General features: G+C 33.3%; 1 long non-coding RNA gene across 1 annotated transcript; it reads right to left on the bottom strand.

Moving 5' to 3' along the window:
* Window positions 1–11,999: 11,999 nt before the first annotated feature.
* On the bottom strand, window positions 12,000–13,864 carry LOC145621631 (uncharacterized). The gene is made up of 2 exons (XR_014108460.1): window positions 13,803–13,864; window positions 12,000–12,378 (listed from the first exon to the last, which is right to left on the bottom strand). It is a non-coding gene; the product is annotated as an uncharacterized LOC145621631 (long non-coding RNA).
* Between the last annotated feature and the right edge of the window lie 8,674 nt (window positions 13,865–22,538).

Below are 22,538 nucleotides of genomic sequence, written 5' to 3'. Positions count from 1 at the left end.
CATACTTGCACGTCGAGAATCCTTGAACCAAGAGCCATCTATCTGAAGAGAAAGTAAAGTACTGCCATGGGGAGTCAGGCCAAGTTGAGCCATGAAAAAACCAGGCGGTGAAGAGGCACCCCCAACTAGAAGGGGCGTCTGAATTCACAAAGATTGAATGAATATTCATTACCTCCTGAAACAGGGACTCAAAAGGCCGAGACTCAGAAGAATCCCTAAAAATTCTAGAATTACGACCTAACCACAAGCTCCAAAGCGTACCGACAAAGGTACCAATGCGAGTACTAGAAAGACCATCCTGACTGATAAAAAGTCGGATATAATCTTGGATCCAATCTGAGAGAGAAAAGTCTCCATTAAATTCTGAGCGAATGCCGAGGCATCCACCCCTCCAAACCGATCGTGCCTTAAAGCACATTCTAAAAAGGTGTTGTAAATCCTCCGGTTCCGAACGACAGAGGTGGCAAGTCACGTCTAGAATCGGAACTCCTCGATGATTGAGTTCCACCTTGACCGCGAGAGCGCGGTGAAGCAGTTTCCATAAGAACAACTTCCATTTAGGCTGCAACGTTAGCGACCAAAGAACCTTCCAGAAAGAATCAGAAGCGGAAGGGGTAGAAGTAGGGGCCAGTTGTTGCTGAAGCATAGCATACCCAGTTTTAACCGAGTACTTTCCAGAAGGGGTGCCCGACCAATAACGGAAATCATCCTGAGTCGAATCAGGGACCTCCATAGCCAGGATTGTAGAGGCATCCGCCGGAACAAACCAATCAACAACTTTAGTAGTATCCCAACCCATGGTGTGAAGATTGATGAAGAAACTGACAGTAGGAGGGACTGTAGCTGGCAGGAGGATTCCCGGTTTAAACTCAGGAATGCAACCATTGACCCACTTAGCTGACCCAGCTAGAGTGGACATGCCATTACCAATTTTCCAGTTACAACCGGAATTCAATTGGGTGTCCGCCTTAATCAAACCCCGAAGGCCATAGGAGTGGCGACCCGAATAACGAGACCGAGAATTAAGGTTGTTGGAGAGAAAGGTCGTACGAGCACTAAAAACTTTAGAAACCTGCAGCTGCGGGTTAGTAAAGAGTCTCCAAACTTGTTTCATGAGCAAGGCCTTATTTAAGGAAGACAAACAGCGGACGCCCAAACCACCGAGGCCGCGAGGAAGGTGCATAGTATCCTTATTCACCCAGTGCATACCTTTAGTATCAGAATGCGCCCAAAAGAAGCGCAACAGTAATGAGTCAATCTTCCCGGTCACAGAGACGGGTAACTCATAACAGGCAAGAACATGGGAAGCCATAGCAATGAGGATTGAGTTAATAAGAATTAACTTCTGCGATTGTGAGAGGCGTATGGCATTTAAACAATTAATTCGCCCAGTAATTTTGTCGATGATAAACTGGAAGTGATCTTTCTTTCTTCCGACGAAGTCAATTGGGGCTCCTAGATGATGATCAAACACCTGAACATGCTTCATTTGGAAAATAGATTTGAAGCCTTGCTGGGCAGACATACAGATATTAGGGCTAAACTTAATCAAGGATTTGGACAAGTTTAGTTGTTCGCCTGAAATCTTAGTAAACCGCTGAATAATCTGCATGATATTGGTACAGGCTGTAGACGAGGCCCGAAAAAAGATGAGAGCATCATCCGCAAAGAATAAATGCGAGATAGAAGGGGTCCTTCTAGACAGCTTGATACCTTGAAAAAGCTTCAAATCCTGACCCAAATGCAGCATACGAGAGAAAATGTCCATGCAGAAAAGGAAAAGGTACGGGGAGATGGGGTCACCCTGACGAAGACCACATTGTGGTTTAAAGGTTTCCGAAGTAGAACCATTAATGAAGGACTTGTAAGAAACCGTGGTAAGGCATTGTTGGATCATCTGTAACCAACGCTCCGGAAACCCATAGGCTTTTAAAACCTACAAAAGAAAACTCCAGTGAATTCCGTCATAAGCCTTGCTCATGTCAATTTTGATCGAGGCCAGCCAATTTGTGCCAGTTTTTGAACAGTTGATTTTCTCCATTAACTCATGACTCATCAAAATATTATCTGTCATAACGCGTCCCTGAACAAAGGCATGCTGAGAATCTGAGATGAGAAAAGGGAGATATTGGCGCACCCTGGCCACCAAACACTTGGAAGCACATTTATACACCGTGTTACAAAGGCTGATAAGCCGTAAATGCCCAACTTCTGTTGGCGTACCAATCTTAGGAATCATAACAAGAAGAGACTGATTCCATTCTTTCAATAAGAACCCCGTTTGGAAGAAACTTTGGACGCCGGAAACAACCGAGTCGCCAACAACATCCTAGTGCGATTTGAAAAATTCAACTGTAATTCCATCCGGACCCGGCGACTTACTGATCCCTAAAGAAAACATCGCGCTACGAATCTCCGAAGCGGAGAAGGGCCGTTCCAGGTTTGCAAGTTGAGAAGAATTGAAATGTGGGAGATCTAATTCACGCAGAACCACATCAATTTCCGGATCATAAGGAGGTATGGAATCACAGTGAAAGGTATCTTTTAGGGAATTGGCAACCAGACGCTGGACATCCATCTAGCCATGCTGGAGAGATCCTTGGTCGTCAAATAAGGAATTAATCGCATTCTTCTTTTGCCGGCTTTTCACCTTTGAGAACATAAGTTTAGACGGACAATCAGCATTAAGTATCCAGCTTTTCTTACAACGTTGTCTCCAAAATTGCAGCTGCAGTAAAATACTCTCCTTTGAAGTAACTATGTTGGACATATAGAGAGAGGCATCAGAAACTGATTGGACTAGTTCTCCCTCAGTAGCAAGATCTTTTGAAAAAAAATTCCAATCTATGCCCCAAAATTTCTTATTATTCAGACACCACCTCCTGATGAGAGACTTGACATGTTGCAGATTCTTAGAGAGGATAAACATTGGCGACCCAGAGACGTCCCTTTGCCAAGTTGTAAGGACAAAGTCATGTATATCCTGATATTCCAAGCACCAGTTATCCAGTTGGTAAGGACGGTTTGAAAGATGGGTAAACGGAGAATCATCAAAGACTATAGCAGCATGATCAGATATCAGAATTGGTTGATTCAGTAAACGACTATCTGGGTAATTATGAAACCAATCTGAAGTCATGTAAGCCTGGTCAAGTCGTTGTAAAATAAGGCTATCATCGTCCCTATTATTCGTCCACGTAAAAGGAGGACCTTTGAAGGGGGTAGCAAGTAAACTCGATTTCATCCTAAAATCAATAAAGGAATCCCAACCCTTAATAATATTAGACCCACCCATCCTATCATAGTGATGCTCTATTTGATTAAGATCTCCAATAATCAAACAATTAGGAGCAATAGCAAGTAAATCTAAAATTAAACCCCAAACTTGGGGTCTATCTTCAAGAACAGGAGCACCATAAACAAACATCACACATTTACTAGTTCAATTAGTAAGTTTGATATTACAGAGTACAACATTTGTACAGCAAAAAACACAAGAAACATCTTCCGAACCATAACCAAAAACCACTAACCCCCCGCTAGTACCTACTGCATCAACCCCAAAAACTGAAGTAGGACTAGAACTACTAAGTAAGCCAGTCACAACTGCCACGGAGACCTTAGTTTCACAGAGAAACAAAAAGGTAGGAGCAAAAGAGTGTAGTAGCCAAAAAACATAGGGAAGCTTAAGAGAAGTTTGATCATTTAGCCCCCGGCAGTTCCAGGATGTGATCTTCATAAGACCTTGGGGAGCTGTGAATGGCCAGCCGCCGAACCAAACGTAGATGAGAACCCGTAAGACTTAGTCAGAGAGGTGGTGGAAGTACCAACATCAAACTTAGTAGAAGAAAACCCCTCCCTTGAGTGCTTGAGAAACTTGAAAGATGATGAGCTACTAGACTCAACCACCTTTCTCTTGCTGCCAATAGAAGAGAAGTTCCCAGAAGGACGGCACGCAAAAGCTGCCGATGCACACCCCAAGTGAGCAGCTAAAGACACATCCGAACAACTCTTGTGGATAGGTAGTCCACTCGTGGTAGTAGCAGGCAGGGTGAACGCATCTTTGCTATGCAAATTAAGTGCTCGGATTTTGCGTCTTTTTTGAGACCAAGTAGAACCATAGTAACCAAAGTAAGGGTCTTGATTATAGGATCTGCATCGATGGAAACCAGTCGAGGTAGGCCTTTTCTTAGGCCCACCATCAGAACAATTAGAAGAGGCTTGGGCCTTGTCTTCGTGAACCTGCGGCAAAGGAGCAGAAGTTGCTTCATCTGGGGAGTTTGACGCCTCCTTGTTATCCTGCAAAGAAAGATTTTGGAAAATAGGTGGAATAGTGATAAAAGCAGGTATAATATATTGCTCTATACAAGCGTCTGTATCTTCAGAGCCGCTTGAGAGGAAGCTTTCTTCCATTGCTGCTGATATTCGAAACCCCCCTCCCATATTATGGCTTGGCTGGTGTCGCGTAAAGGGGGCATAGGGATCGCCGTCTGGAATAGCAGCCCTCTGCTGCTGCTCTCGAGCCGCCTCTGCTCGATTTTCTTCAGCAAACCGCGTTGAATGCGGGTTGTGTTAGGATTCCGGAGTGGTCGGATCTGTTTCAGAAGAAGAAAGACTTGCATTCCCATGGTCAAAGGCTGAGCCATAATCAGATTGCTCCGATGAAGACGAAGAAATCGCATTAACTTGATGCGACAAATATCCATTCTCGTAAACCCCATTGATTAGAATGAAATCCGGTTCAATATTATCATTATCGTCACCATTCGGAGGGGCTGCATTCCCATTACCGTTTTGCTGATCATTATCCCCTGCACCTGAAGAACTTGAATATGAATTTCCAGAATTTCCAAAATTATCATCAGCACCACCCGTGTCTGAATCAGAATTATCGTCCCCCCCCTGATTCTCATCATCATCTGCACCAGAATTATCATCCCCGTTGTCCAAATTATCGCTGTCACCATGTGAATTCCCTGAAGAGCTACTCGAACTGCTGTTTTCGGGCTCAAAATCCTGTGCTAAAACAAGAAGGTTGACCCTGGTATTACGCGTTGTGAAAAACATCCTGTGTCCCCTCTATCATGTTGGTATAGAAAGGTCTTTCATTTGGATTATAGAGCACTGTTAATCCTTGAGCCTCAAACGCCTCCAACCGAGCAAGAATTCTTCTAGTAGCCCCGTAATCCGAGAGATGACATAAATTTTCAACATGACCCACAAGACCACATTTTTTGCAGAATCTAAATATTCCTTCATATCGAAAATAAGCCCAAATAGGATCAAATTCCCCGGGAACAAAAACACCTGGTACTAAAGGCTTAGAGAGATCTATTAGCAATTGGCCCCTGAATTCCGGCTCCTCCGGAAGGCCATCCCCATCATAATCTAAAGTTTCCACTACCCCTACTAGCTTTAGAGTTTCAACACCCCACTCCGGGTCAAGAAGCCCAAAAGGAAGACCATAAACCCGGACCCAAAGTCTAGTGATGTCAAAATTAACATTAGCAGGAACGGTAAATCTATTACACCTACGAACATTGCAAATGCGACCATCCAAAACGAAAGTGTGTTGCTCAAGTAAAGCCTCTACGTCCGCTAAATTTGAGCATGAAAAAACATAGTAACAACCAGTACGATGAACAACGATATTACCTCGTGTGAGCCATTGAGTATCGACCATCTGTTGCACTATCGTACGACTTGGTGGAGTGGGACCAAAGAACCTTCCAATTACCGCTTTGTTCCAATCGATATTAGTTAAATAATGCTCCAAAGGCTTGTCTAAGTAAACCCCCGATTGGTAGACCGTCCAATAATTGACATGCGCCATTATGAAGAAGCCAACAAACAGCAAGGAAGTAGTAAAGAAGCGTAGTAAAAGGCTATGGAGTAAGAACTGAGTTGTTGTGAGTTAATAACTTGAGTTAATAACTGAGAAAAAGTGTAGGAAATGGAATAAATCCTAGAATCCTAAAACCAAAGAGACACTAATCCCTTTCCTAGCCTTGTACTCCTACACGTGTTAAGGAAAGAGCAAGCTTAGTAACCAAATAAGAGAAGTGGGGGGTGAAGAACTCAACCTTTGGCGGCAAGGCAACTCCCACTTAGAGAAAGTTGAATAAAAAAACACCTAAAACCTGATTGGCAATTGTAAAAAGGATCCTTGCAACTAATTAATTAAAAAAGTAGGCAGGGAAACTTGGAGGTTAAGAGAAAGTGATAAATTTGAGGTAGAAAAACTGAAGAACACTCAAGAACAGACTTTATCCCTAGAAACCTAGGAAACCGACCTTAAAATTGAGAGAGAATAAGAGCTGCTAGCTTGAGAAATAATCTTGTCAAATGTCGCTTTTTTATCTTTTAGTTTATAATTGAAGTCATTAGCACATTATTATGAATTGTTTTGTTGAGTTGCTTGATTTGTTAAGTTATTTGCAAAACTCACTTTTTGACTTAGAGCCTATTCAATTCAGCTTAATTTCAGTTCAGTTCAGTTACAATCAGTTCAGTTCAGCTCCAATCAGATCAGTTCAGTTCAGCTCCTAATTTCCTTCTCTCATAAAATATTCATTTCAGCTCAGTTCAATTCAGTTCAGCTCCTAATTTCCTCATCTCATAAAATATTCAGTTCAGCTCAGTTTAGTTCACTTCAGTTCAGCTCCAATCAGTTCAGTTCAGCTTCAATCAGTTCAGTTTAGTTCAATTCAGCTCAATTCAGTAAATGTGAATAGACCCTTAAATAATTGAATCCAGTCACTAAAATTCAACCATAATATTAATAATAGCTCAAAAAACACAATGGCATCTTGGGCTTAATTAACTAGACAATTACTAGCCAACTTTGGCTAATGAAGAATTTGGAGAATTGATATCTAGCCCAACTCCTTTCAGCCCAAAACCATTTAAGTTTTGCTGGACTGGTTACTGGCTTACAGCTCCAATTCGATATATAATGCAAACGAGTTGAGTTAATTATACTCAAGGTCAACTCTTAGGTCAACTCTTGGGTTCAAGTAACAGATATATAAATGAAGTATGTTGTGATATGATCAAAGCATTAATTGTAAGTTATTTTGCCAATATAAATAATAGACGCTGCTCATGCTTAAATTCATATTGAGCTACGTGATATCAAAAAATATATTTATGTGGGATCTTATTAAATTTGTCTTAAGTATCTCATTACATATTTCCTAGACATCAACTTTAACAGCGTTACAAATACTAGTATATCAATTATCAAACTATAGAGGTTGAGGTAGTGGAGTGATGACATCGCTCCCCTACCTTGAAGTGTAGGGATCAAAACTTAAAGGACTTACGTAATACTCCCTCCGTCCCTTAATACAATGCCTTTTTCTCTTTATTAAGGGACGGAGGGAATATTTAGATATTCTCTTAAGGCCTTCAAGTGAGTTCCCTTTTTCTCATCTTAAAAATAAAAAAGAAGGCCAAAATTCTTGTTATACATTAACAAACGTGAAATAATAAAGGTAAAGAATTTAAAGATATGAAGTTAGGAGTACTCCATATAAACTTGCTAAAGCAGAAGTTCAATAGTCAACTGATTGAGGAAGAAGTTACTAATACGACTTAGCGGCTAAAAGCAGCTAGCCCAAGACCCGCCAGAAAGGCTAGAATAGCCCAATCTTTTATCCTAATAAGTCTGCAGCCCACATTAAATGGGCCAACAATTGGCCTCAATTATACTATTTTTGGGGCCATTAGTAGTTATGTTAGCTTGTCATCAATATATGCACAATGGAGAAATCTCAAACATGCAAGGCTTGTGTCAAAAAAAAAAAAAAAAAAATTAAAAATAAAAATAAAAAAATGAAAGGTTATTTCGTTTCATTTTATGATATTATCTGCTTAATTTTTTGTAAAATTATTAAAAACCTTTAATGCATTTAGGGTAATAGTTTATAAGCTTCAAATTTGGATTAACTTCTGAATTCTCATTTGAAATCTTTATATTGTTTACTACTACGGAGTAGTATTTATTTTTTGAACTGAAATTAATTCACTATTAAAAGAGTCATACAAGAGAAATCAAAACTAACAAATACAAAATATAAAGGATCAACTAATATGCTAATTGGTCAGGCTACAATCCTTGTGAAGGACAACTAATAATAATGAATCCCCTTTCAAATCATTGTATTATACGATATTCAAGAATTTTGTTGAAGCCTCATTGATGACCACATATAAATTGTCCGCAATAAATAAATAAAAGAGGAGATCAAAAGAAAGCATCACCCTATAAGTTAGAGGGGTACTCCGTACTCCTACTATCATCAGTTAATTTTAATTAGTATGAACTTTTCATAATCTAGACATGTAAGTTGTTCGAATTCTCCTCCTTATTGGGTTGTATATATATATATATACTAGTTTAGGTCCCGTGATTGCACGGGGATTATTCATAAATTATGCAAAAATTAAAATATTTTTTTTCATGTGTCATATAACCTAATTTGGTCTTTGTTATTTTTCAAGAAAGTAGGCCACTAATTTACAAATCAAAATAGACCTTAAACATTTTTTCGTTTCAAAGATTTTTTTTTATTTTTTTTATTTTTTATTTCAATATAGTAACATAAAGATCGATTAAATTTGAATGCATAAGATTAACAAAGTATTTGAACAATACAATAGATTTGTGTGCATATGATTAACATAATTGAGCATTATTAGTTACGTTGATTATATGATTAACAAAGTATTTTTAACAATTGATTGTATCTTGTGAACCAGATACATAAAATGAGAAAATTATGTACTCTGTATTAAATTTCATTCAAAAGTTTAAAATATTCTAATAGCGATTCAATTCCAATTAGATTAAAAAACATTAATAACATTTTTTGCATATATTCCTTATCACATACGATAAATATAAAAATATTAATTTAAACATTTATGGAAGAAATATGGTTGGATGAAATCATGAAATGTATTTAATTTGCAAAATAGAATAAAATACTCCGTATAACATTGTCTATGAAAATTATTCTTCGCACAAATTTTTAAATGTGGCTTGTTGTACAGTGCGGTAGGGGTTACTTGAGTTCCTTGGTTAGGGGTTACTTGAGTTTTCAAGGTTATTTGAGTTTCTCAGTAAGGAGTTACTCTTAGCTAGCAAAAAAATTGGGTAACTCCTGCCGCATGGTGTGGCCTGCTGTACTAAAAAGTTGCAAATTCTTAGAAGATTTGACGAACATAATATTATATAATGATATGTCACATCGTTTTTTTTTATCAACAATAACTATATTTATAAGAATTTTAGCAAAGGTAATCATTATAAATCTATAAATAATATTTGTTTTAATATTTTAATTTATATATGGATTGATATATATATATATATATATATATATATATATATATATATATATATATATATATATATATATATATATATATATATAGGGAGAGGCTCATGTGAGAACACCTCTCTTATATGAGAACACTTTATATGTGAGAATAATTTATAACCATTGGATTAAACAAGATCCAACGCTCTACATCTACCCTGGTCAAAATAATGGCAATATTGTAAATTTTAGATTGTATATAAGAAAAATTAAAAAAATTGTCCAACTTTTTCTCTCTCTAGAAATTAAACAGCTCTTCCCTTTCTCTCTCTTCTTTCCCCAAAAATTTCTGAACGAACACTGGTTTGACGATCTTAATGTAAGATATCTTTGAATTTCTACTTGAATCTACAAATATTGTTAGGTATTTGCTATTTTAACTATTTTTCCTTTGATATTTGGCTTCAATGTTCAAATTTTTGTATTGAATAAGGTTTTTGTGATTTTGTTGAAACCCTAGAAATCGCAAATTCTTCATCAAATGGATTCAATCTAAGCTATTACTACTTATGAACGAAGGATGTAAGTATCAATTTATTGATTTTGGGCATTTTACTTTGTTTTTATGTGAATTTTGGTAGTATCAATTTAAATTGAAGGATAATAATATTGGTGCTCTAAAGCTAAGCTCTTGAATCTGTTAGTTTATGGGAAATTGATTGTTTATTTTGGGATGTTTACTTATTAGATTTAATGGATCAATAATGTGATTATGATGTATTTCTCTCTCTTCTTCATTATCATCATTGTTTATAATCGGCAATAGTATTCTTGATGTTTGATTTTTTGCAAATTTAGAAATCACTTTTAGATGCTCATAACACGTTCGATAAAATGTCAAGCTGAAATTTAACTGCATGTTGCGTGTATGATTATGTAAATCAATATTGTTGTTTTGACTATCTTAGCTTAGATTAGCAAGTGTAACCTTGTTTTTAATCTCAGTTTTAAGCTTCTAACACATTTTTTTTTTCAAATAGAGATGGTGATGAAGCACTTGTCAAAAAGAAAAAAAGTGATGGTGATGATGAAGCTGTAAAAATTGATGATCAGTGGTCTAGAAGTCCAATTGTGGAGTCATCTTTACTAGAAGCTATAAACAATGATCAAATTCAAAGGTTGGTTATCATCCATGGATACTGTTCAAGTTTTTATGAATGTTAGATATGTTCTAAAATTTTACTCATATGTTTTTTTTTTTTTGAGATTAAATTTTACTCATATGTTCTAAAACTTTACTCGAATGTTCTAAATTTAATTCAATTCTAATTTTAATTCTTATTTTATTCACATTTTATGTTTTCTACTAGAATTTTGTTGAGTATGCAGTATATATACATTCTAGTTCAATTGTTAATTTTTGCTACAACTTTATATATGTCTAAATTTTTTACCCATATGTTCTAAATTTTTATACATATGTTCTAAATTTTTATACATATGTTCTAAATTTAAACTCATAAGTTCCAAAATGTATAATGTAAGTAGCAGATTTAATTGAATCATGTAAGTTGTGTAAATCTATTTTTTTTTTTAATAATGATGTAAAAAGTGGGATAGCGGATACCAAAGTCTAATGATTTTATGTTATTATATTGCAGATTGATCAAATGAAGAAATTGAGGGTGGATTTTTGTGCTAAAATATTATCACACAAGGAAAATGAGCTACATCATGAGATTACTTCAAGATCACGGAAATGGGCGAAAGAAAATAATTTGTAATAAAATTTTAGAAATAGCATGTAGAATTTTATATAGTATAATTATACTAAAACTATTTTTCTAAAAGGTTGTATTCGAATATATAAGCTTGTCTTGTCTTTCTTGTGATCTACTTCATTGTTATGCATGCAAGAATATAAAAATACAATTTATTATATATTAATACTCATATGTTCCAAATTTTTACCCATATACTATAAATATTAATGTGAAAATATATAATGTTATATAAATTTTTATGTTCTAAATTGCTATTTAGAAATCCCCTTAGAACAAAAATATAGCATGTTATTATAAAATATTAGTCATATGTTCTAATTTTTTTACCCATAAGCCCATAAGTTCTAAATTTTTATAAATATGTTCTAAATTATTACTCATATGTTCTAAAATTTTAGCCTTATGTTCTAAATTATATGTTTATATATGTTTTAAATTATAACTCATATTTTTTATATTAAAACTCATATATTCCATTTTTTTTACTCATATCCTCCCACCCAAATGCATCTGAATGAAATTTAAAGTCATGCAGCACACCCTCCCACCAATTTAAATCATTATGGTCTAAATTTTTAATTTTGAAATCCCATCGAAAACATACAAAACACATAAATTAAAAAATAGTACTCATGTATTCAAGAACTAAGAATTTAAGTGATAAATTTTAATCATATGGTCTAAATTAAAATTTTGAAATCGCATCGGAAACATACAACACACATGATTACTAATTATAACTCATATGTTCTAAATTTTTAGTCATATGTTCTAAATTTTTTGTCATATGTTCTAAACTTCAATACATACGAAGTATATGTATTAAATTCAAACTATTATCATTTTTATACTACAAAAAAGTGTTATTCAATACACAAATTCAAAAAAATGTTATAAAATCATTAAGTATCATCTAACTTTCTTTGGACAATTTTGAATATCATGGTGACTCAATTCCCCACAACCTATGCTAGTAGCATTATTTTCAACATTACTTCTTGCATTCCTCTTAGCTTCCAAATTCAGCCTCAATCCTTGAAGATTAATCACAAGGTCTTTGATATCTTCATCATCGCCCTCTGCCAAACTAACACAATCATGTTTTGAACAACCACTCAAATGATTCAATATCTTCCTTTGCTATGAAACCAACCGCAAAAGTGATGCAACTCTTGTGATGATCAACCCTTGTAAATGGAGTAAATGCCATGTTGTACTTGTTTAGAACAAGAAGATCAAATTTCATTACACAAGAAATATAGCAGTACCTATTTAGAACATGTAAATAAAATTTTAGAACATATGAGTAAAAATTTAGAACACGTGATTAAATATTTAGAACATATGATTTAATATTTAGAACACATGATTAACTCAGAACAGAAGACACTATTTAGAGAATAGATTTAAGGCTGAAGTTTACTTAATTATTTAGAGCATAAAGGTAATGAGTTTATAAAACATAATTTGGACCATTAGACTAAAACTTTATAACATTAAAAAAATTTTTACAACATGTGAATAAAATTTAGAACATATGATAAAAAATTTTAGAACACGTGATTAAATATTTAGAACATATGATTTGAACAGAAGACTAATTTTTAAGAGCTTAATTTCAACAATGAAGTTTATTTAATTGTAATCGGAACATAAGAATCACTATTAAGAACATTTGAATGAAGAGTTAGTTGTTAAAGCTTATGAGCATATAAAACATAATTTGGAACATTAGACTAAAAATTTAGAACATTAGAAACAATTTTTAGAACATTTGAATAACAATCTTAGATCATGTAAGTTTTTTAGAAAAAACAATTTAAGATTTAAAACATATGAGTATGAAATTAGAACAATATTTATAATAATTAATTCAAAGTGTACATGCAAATTCGATTTAAAACAAAGAGATTTATTATATATAGAGCATAAATTCAAGACTAAAGTTTACCTAATTAAGATGTTTGTTCTAAATTTTTACTTATATGTTATAATTTATGACTCATACGTTATACATTGTTATTTAGACACCCCCTTAGAAAAATAAGAACATGTTCCAAAATTTTACTCATTTGTTCTAAATTATTTATCAAATGCTCTAAATTATTCATCAAATTTTACTCATCTACATCCTCCGTTATTACTTTCCCTTGCTTTTCTAACATGTTCTAAATTTGTACATACATGTTAGAAAATTTTCAACAATGTTCTACGATTTTTGTTCATCCATAATTTTCAACCTAATATTATGAACCTGCAAAAATTCAGATTACAAATTTCAAATGAAACATTGATAGTCTGATAATATACAGAAATTCAATCCAAACAATCAAGAACAATAAATTTAACCTAATAAAATTGAAAACATATTTTTGATTGTAAGAATCAAATTTAAATCAAAAATTCGAAAATAAGACGGAAATTCGAAAAAAAACGCATATAAATCGCAAAAATTGAACAGATTTCGAAAATTGAACATAAATCAAACATAAAACGAACAAACTCGAGCATAAAAATGCCAAAATCAGGGAAAAAATTGTGAAAAAACTAAGAAAAATTGCATAAAAATCGAAGCAAAAAATCGCTTAAAAAATTGGGAAAAATCGCATAAAAATGATCAAACAAATCACAGCAAAAATCATAAGAATATAATGAGTAGAAAGAATTGAATCATAAGAATTGAATTACTTACCTAAGAACAAGAGGAGAGAGAAAGTCAAGCTTTATGGAGAGAGAGAGAGAAGCTGGTAATTTGAGCATGGGTTTGGAGGATGAGTTGAATGTGTGGGTAGGAAGGGTTTTATTTGAGCGTAAATTTACACTTTTGTCATTACTCTTGGAGTGTTCTCAGCTGTTGGATCTTGTTCTATTTAATGGTTGTGATGTATTCTCATATATGATAGATTTCTCATATAAAGACCTATTCTCACCGGATCCCTCCCCTATATATATATATATATATATATATATATATATATATATATATATATATATATATATATATATATATATAATTTAGATACGAAAGTAAGTATTAGATTTCATTCGCATAAGAAGGGTTTACAAATTTACCAAAAAAGAAACGAAAGGTGTACTAAATTTATTGAACAGATGCTTGCTCTTGGCTGTTTCAATAGACATTAACTTTTAAATGGTTCAAGGGGCTAACATAACAATATCAATAGCAAATAAACACATAAAATTGGCCAACATTTCTCTTATTTTATATCAATATGGGGACGTGTTAGAGATGAACACAAATCAATTCTATGTCGATTCAATAAAATGTTTTTTTTGGAGGAGTAATATTCTTGATGGATAATGATACCATTTTTTACCCTAACAAATTGATGAAGATGATAAGAACATGTACAATAAAACCCTCTTAAAAGATCCTTTTTTAGGCTTAGTGGAGGGACCCTTAATTTTCAGGTAATCATTACTAGAATTGAATCAAATATTTGCAATGTCTATTTGTAGGAATTCCATTTATATTTTTATCTAACTTATATTTTATCTTTATATATTTTGAGATATTGCTGGTTGGTTGGTGTCAATATAAAAGATGTTATATTATAATGTTTAAAAGTCCCTCCAAATTGAAGGCAGGCTGCTGTCTACTTTGTAAGATGTCTAGATGAATTGAACACACGTTTTGTGAAGAAGTTGAACAAGATTGTGTACCAGAAAAGATATATGAGCGCATGCTTTTTTTAGACCTTCTTTGTTGAATCATCATGTTCATGAATCATGAGTCATGAGACTCATGACTATGGAATTGAGCAACCTTCGTTTTCTATCTTGAACGAAGCAACTACGACTCTATTATACTTGTTACATGTCTACGTATAATAACAAACATATAACAAGGATTAGTGATAAGTTTATATAGGGAATTAAATGCGCAATCTTCAATTCTTTTCCTTTTAATAAAGGTGCAGTGCGTTTTAAATATTATTCCGTATGTAACGAGTATTAAATTATTAAATCAATTAATTTCATCCAAGTTCCTTTGATGCGCCTTCTTTAGATAAATATATACAATTAAAATTATGTACATATATGCTTTCCAAGCAAAGCAATCCTTTATAGCAATCCTTTAAGAATATATATTCACGAAGAAGTGCAAAATTTTTAAGATTCATTACAACCAAGGGAAGTAGAACATTTCGTGGAGATTAAAACTTCCTACAGAGTATATTTTTATCAATCAAACAATTTCATTTTATTCGTCTTTCTAAAAAATAGAAAGATCATGCATTCTTTGTGTCACCAAATGACCACAAATATGCATAGAAAAATTAAAAAGTATACGGAGTAATTGTTTTGGCAATCTAAAGGCCTGTTCACTTTAGCTTAATTTCAGTTCAATTCAGTTCAGTTTAATTCAGCTCCTAATTTCCTTCTCTCATAAAATATTCATTTCAGCTCAGTTCAGTTCTATTCAGTTCAATTCAGCTCAATTCAATAAATATGAACAGGCTCTTAGTCATATCCTAATTGCATTGCTTCCTATGTTTAATTACTATTTCCAAAATAGGAATTTATCTTCATCGACGCTCATACAAGGGAACCTTTCTAGAACAACTTGACTGAACCTAGACAATTAGGAAATGTCATAGTATGAGTGTAGCTTTCTAGGAGAAGTCGCAGTCTTTTTTAAAAAGTAATTAGACTTCTAATCAAAGTTAGATCATCATCATAAACACATACATCAACCAATTAATTATCATTATAATTATGTGCAGTTGACGGTCTAATTGTGTAGAAAAAAAGAGATTGGAAAAAAGGAAATTTGTCCCCGTGTATGTAGTTGAATCATTACAATGACTAATGTGAATTAATATTATAATTAAGATTCTTTAAAGGTCATTGTTACGAACATCTTTACTCCACTTTGTCTATGCCCCATGCTTCTAATTATCGCAGTCATGCATCTTCCTTGACCATCTATAAGTTGTAATGAGGATATTATCATGATTACCACCTTAATTGGTTTAAGCTTCCTTTTTTCTTATTTGTTTCTATGATCTGCTAAGGGGTTTTGGACCAAACCGTTCTATAGACCGAAAATTTAAATTTTTTAACCTAGAGATCAAATCGGTTCTATACAATCCGATTTGATCTGGTGCTGTTTGATCCGTTTGTTTAGTTTGCACTGGTTTTTGAACATCACTACATGCAGAGTATTTGATCGTTCATATGTCCAACTACTTAGGAAAAGTATATAAAAAATCAAACTTAAGAAACAACCACGAGATGATCTAACAATTTTCCACATACTAGCTATTTTCTTTTGTATAACACATTTAAAAAAAAAAAACCCACAAATAAAGTTGTTTTATTTGGCCACATAAATAGTAATTGAATTGAACTTTCAAGAATGGGAGTAGTATTAATTACAGTCATTTAAATAAGATTATATAGATGAAATGATTAAATAGTAGATGGTCTAGTTTATTTTATTATGCGTTGTTTATTATCTTATATAATTTTTTTTGTTGTCATAGACTTAGGAATTACAATTTACAAGGGAGAAAAGCTGAGGAACATTATTCAAAATGAGGTAGCATTCTAAAATCAATTGAATAGCTAGGAGCCTAGGAGTAATTCATTTAGGTAAGTGAAAACTCTGTTCAAACTAGTACACATACTATACGCATACACTTGCATAGTTGCTCTATCCTCAACTCCGATCCTCAAGTATGAGTCCATTACCATATTCCATATACACTCCCCCTTGAACACAATGGAACTATACACAAATCTACATGATTCTTCACTAACAACGTATGTGTTGCGAGATCCTCATATACTTAGTCATTTGTTGGCAATGCAACAAATTAAATAAACAGATTCTAACATATTCTTAACTTTTTGCTAATGTGCGTATCAAATGGTTGTTACAAGTAAATAAGATAAGGAAGATGATCCGAACATATATAATCACATAAAAAAGGAAGAAGATTATAAGGTGACAATCAATCATCACATGAAAAGATCATAAGCTAGTTGAAGCATAAATAAGATGAAAAAAACTAGTGAAATACAATCAGACATTTATAAATGTTCAAAAAAAAAAAAAAAAGAATCAAATCACACTACAACGTATGACAGACATTTATAAATGTTCAAAAGTGAATATTTTGGACCCACAAAATTATGTAACTCGTAAAAGAGTTTCGTCACATATTTCGTAATTAGAGTTGTCCTTGTATTTACATTTATGTTGCCCTCATCCTAAAGAAAGAAAATGCATGTCCACTGTAATAAAATAGAAAAGTCGGTAGCCAAAATTTTAATAGTACATGCACTAATGTTAACTCATTGAGTCATTTCATAACACTCGATGATCTTATTCTTAGTGCTTGTTGAGGGTGATACTTTAAATGTAATTCGATCTTATTAAGGATGCTTTACTCACTAATTACTTTGATAAAGGTATCATTTCTATCTTTATTCTTTAATGAGTGACACAAATTTATGGTGAAATCGTGGGACGATGTCACATGCATGTGAAGTTTGTTCTTTTTAAGGATTAGATGTTGATTATTCTTATAATTATACTTCAAATTCACTACTTTGTATGTATAATGCAAGCATAACAAGTTATTGTAAGCAATGTAAAAACAATTGATTATGCAAGACAGATAGAATGAAGGTTAAATTATCAGAAGATGTTGATGATAGAAGCAAATATTACGTTGATTGTGAAATTGATGAGAATTTTAAAAAGCCAATGTGAAATGGGATTGAGGGCCTGTTCTTGTAAGTTGAAATTCAGTTTAGTTCAATTTAGTTCAGCTCAGTTCAGTTCGGTTCAGTTCAGTTCAGCTCTTAATTTCCTTCTCTTATAAAATATTCAGTTTAGTTCAGTACAATTCAGTTCAGTTTAGCTGAGTTCAGTCAATGAGAACAGGCCCTGAGTGTCTCGATTGAAAAATGAGGACATTAACATTAGATTATAAACTTGATAGGCTACTAAATATTATCAATTGATTTTTTATTAAAGTTTGCAATTTTGAAGAGAAGTGAAGACCTATATAGGGAAGTAGGTAGGAAAATGGTTAACACCAATGGCTTTTATGATGAAACTCACTGATTCACATAGTGTTGTATTTGTTTAATTTTATTATTTAACGTAGACTTGTTTATAAACAATAATATATTGTATGAGGTTTATTTATCTTTAAATCGTTATCAAAGTTTATACCTAGGCTTTTTCGGCTAAGGAAGTAGTTTTTCTTACGTATATAGTTCCAATGTCAAGGAACAAACTGATATTTGTCTAATTAAGCAGGAATCAGTAGTGAATTTTTTTTGTAGAGAGACTACTTTCTTAAAGAGAATCAATCAGCTTCATTTTGTAGAACATTGATATACAAGTACAGAAGTACTCCATACGTAAGAGGAAATTTGCCTACTTTGTATATTTTCATTATACGGAGTACATTATATTTTCACTTCCTAAAAGCTTTTACTTTCTTTTTCTTGTGAACCAATTATACACCGGGATGCTTTTGAGCAAACATCATACAGGTAGAAAGAAAAGGGGGGATTGTAAAAATGACATGGCAGAAAGACTTCAAATAATTGGGGCATCAAATTGATTTGTGTGACTTAGGGCCTGTTCTACTGAACTGAACTCAGCTGAACTGAACTGAACTGAACTCAGCTGAACTGAACTGAACTGAACTCAGCTGAACTGAACTGAACTAAACTCAGCTGAACTGAACTGAATTTTTATAAGAGAAGGAAATTAGGAGTTGAACTGAACTGAACTGAATTGAGCTGAACTGAACTGAACTCAGCTGAACTGAACTGAACTGAACTGAACTCAGCTGAACTGAACTGAATTTCAACGTAAGAGAACAGGCCCTTATATATATATGGGACAACAAATAAAAAAAGGTAAGAAGCCAAGAACACAAGGTACAAAAATGGATTATACACCATCTCCCACTTTGACTCATTGGATTCAAGTAAAAAGATATCCAAAAATACATTATGAGTTGTGAAGGAAGGATTATGAACAATCAATTTCTATGGATGTAATGAGCCTCCTTCCAAGAAATAATTTTTACAAGGCAATATTATCATATCCTCCAAGGCTTTCATTTCTAATAGGTTATATTTAAGTCTTGACAGCATATAAAAATGGACTTGATAAGATCAGATCTTCGTCCATAGTAAATTAGTAACTACATTTTTACTTTTTGCCATAATGATTAAAGCTTAATAACAACAGTACTAAATGAGTGGATAAGTCATTAGAAATTGAAAGGATTTAGTTTAAGGTTCATTATTATTGGTGCGACTTATATTTAGTAATTTCAAACAAAATAAAATTAAATAAGGTATAATAATTTGGAAATTTTGCTAAAAACTTTCTTATAAAACTTTCACCTTATAATTTTTTTTTTTATATATTTTTTTACTTTTTTTTTATATAACAACACACTTTAACTTAATTTTTTTGCGTGACCACACCTTATGCCAGAATTCAAATATTGTCCTTGTTTTTCAGCATTAACTTTGTCATGTGTGAATCACGTGATCTCATAAAACCATTCTCCTTTATTTTTCTCCTCTTTTCCCTCACCAACACCACCTTACTGCCACCACCTCACTGCCACTCTCACCAACACCACCTCAAAGAACTGTGCCTAATACAAGTAAAGTATTTTGGGACGAATGAAGTAATTTATAAGTAGAAATTTGACTAATCTCAAAGGAAGCTAGCTAAGGCGATCAAATAATGGATCGTTTAACCCACAAAATAGTAGGATCGAAAGAGGCAAAGAACGTCGATATTATTACCCTTTAATACAAGGACACATAGACAAACACAACTTTAAGAAAAGCCTAAAGTAACGGCCTTATATATGCTACACTAAACTATTTAAGCAGAGCATATAATTGAGAGAGATCGATGTGACATTCATGAATGATATGCAGTTTAATAAGTTTGGCATCATTTATAATCCAATCAAATACATCGAGTTGTACACCATTATTCATAAGAATCATATCATCAATATGTTTCAAGACTATCCTTCGTTTGTTTTTTTATTTTTTTAAATTATTTATTTAATTTATCTCTATTTTTGTGAAGGGAAAATTAAACTGATTTTGATGAAAGGACAAATTAGTAAACATGGCACATGCACTTTAATTTTTAAAGTTTGGATTAAAATTAGGGTGGCAAGTGCCAAGTGCGGCAGGGTGTCTGATCGATGGATATGCCCCAATTTGTATTATTCTGTGGTGACTGGTGACACCTTCCCTCAATCATCATTGCTTTGTACTAACAACTTGAACTAACCTCATCCAATCCGCTTTCTTTACTTTTTTTTTCATTGATTTATCTCTCTTTTCATGTCTAAATTTAGGGCCTGTTCTCTTACGTTGAAATTCAGTTCAGTTTAGTTCAGTTCAGCTCAATTCAGTTCAGTTCAGTTCAGTTCAGCTCCTAATTTCCTTCTCTTATAAAATATTCATTTCATTTCAGTTCAGTTCAGTTCAGTTCAGTTCAGCTGAGTTCAGTTCAGCTGAGTTCAGTTCAGCTGAGTTCAGTTCAGTTCAGTTCAACTGAGTTCAGTCAATGAGAACAGGCCCTTAGTGTTAGCCCCGGACGATACCCCGAGTTACTACATTATTTTTATGATAAAAATCTTTATTAATATTTTATTTTTATTGAATGACATGTAATATGGTAATAACTTAATGACTAACACGTTGGAATTTAAACTTAAGGTTGTGGGTTCAAATCTTGTAAGAACCATATACTACCTCCTTTAGGAACGCCTTGTAATATACGAAGTATAGTATAGATTCTCCCATTTGCCTCAAAGAAAATGTCATATTATTTGAACCCCTCAAATTAATTGTCAGATGTAACACTTGGATTACACTTGCCAATGCACATTTTATAACTTTAATATCTTATGTAAAAAGTTGATATTATAAAAATAAGCTTCGAGACAAATGTTACAAAATTCTACATTACTATCTTTAATTTTTCCTACTTTTGTATAAAAGGGAGTATGTGACAATTGTGCAAAATGTAAAACATTGCGATGAATAAAGAATAGAGGAAGTACAGTGGTTTTGTTTTAAACAATAATGAAAACAGCTAACAGTTGACAACTATATATGTACCAAACACTTATATAATTAGTTATTCAATATTACCTAATCAAACCAGCTAATACAATCAAATAATTATTAGTTACATCAATCAACTACCAGCTAATTACCAAACAAAGCCTCATATTCGATAATTTCATATAGTTGGTTAAAGATGTTGTAAATGATTATATTGAAAGAAAATGAAGTAAACAATACTCATTTGGTACTCAAAAATTACACATGGATTGAGTATTTGAGTATTACTGATGTTGTGAGCTATAAACCCTATCAGGGATCCTGTAAAGGTAGTAATTTCTTTATCCTTTTTCAAAATGGAGGACTACATAAAATGCAAAAACAAATTAAAATTTTTGCACGTAATTAACGAACTAAGGGCCTGTTCTGATTGACTGATCTGAACTTATTGGAGTTGAACTGAATTATTATTTTATGAGAAAATGAAATACTGAACTGAATTTATTAAAGCTGAACTGAGCAAAATTGAACTGAAAATAATCTAAAGAGAACAGACCCTACGTTGAAATTCAGTTCAGTTCAGCTCAATTCAGTTCAGTTCAGTTCAGTTCAGCTCTTAATTTCCTTCTCTTATAAAATATTCAATTCAGTTCAGTTCAGCTGAGTTCAGTTCAGTTCACTTTAGTTCTGCTGAATTCAGTCAATAAAAACAGGCCCTAAATGCAATTTGATTTAGGCCTTGCAAATACTAGCCTTAAAATCATCCAACTAATCAGTGTGATTTGATCCAATTACAGTAGTATATTTGGATTTGATGGGGGGTAGGGTCAAGGGTGGGTCCATGGAGATATAATGCGCCGACTTACATCAAAGTAGCGGAAATGCATGTTGGGTGGACGGAGGGCATACCCCCCTTAAGAGTCACGAGCTTACCACGCGCGCTTCTGTACACCAATTATAGGACTTTGTAAGGGCCCGATGACCCGCCCATTCCAACAAAACATGAGAAGATAAGAGCGTTGTTGTCATATACTTCCTCCGTTTTCTTTTAGATGCAATACACACTTTTTTACGGTATTTAAGATATGTGGGGTTCACAAGATATAATACACTTTAAGATGGGATGAGCGGTTGTTAGGACTTAGGAGTGTAATTTAGTGGAGCATGTGCTTTAAATAAGGGAAATAGTATACTTTTTCCCTAAAGTAACATTCCTTTTATAGTGTGTTACAAGTATTGTGACATTTATTTTTTAGGAAAGTGTTGCAAGTAAAAGAAAACGGAGGAATTATATACTTGTTGTAGTATATGGAGTATGGAC

The sequence above is a fragment of the Chenopodium album genome, chromosome 27 (assembly GCF_948465745.1).
Source record: "Chenopodium album chromosome 27, dcCheAlbu1.1, whole genome shotgun sequence".
Taxonomy (NCBI): Eukaryota; Viridiplantae; Streptophyta; class Magnoliopsida; order Caryophyllales; family Amaranthaceae; genus Chenopodium; species Chenopodium album.
The sequence above is the reverse complement of the archived record's forward strand: the minus strand, read 5'-3'. Positions and strand labels throughout refer to the sequence as shown.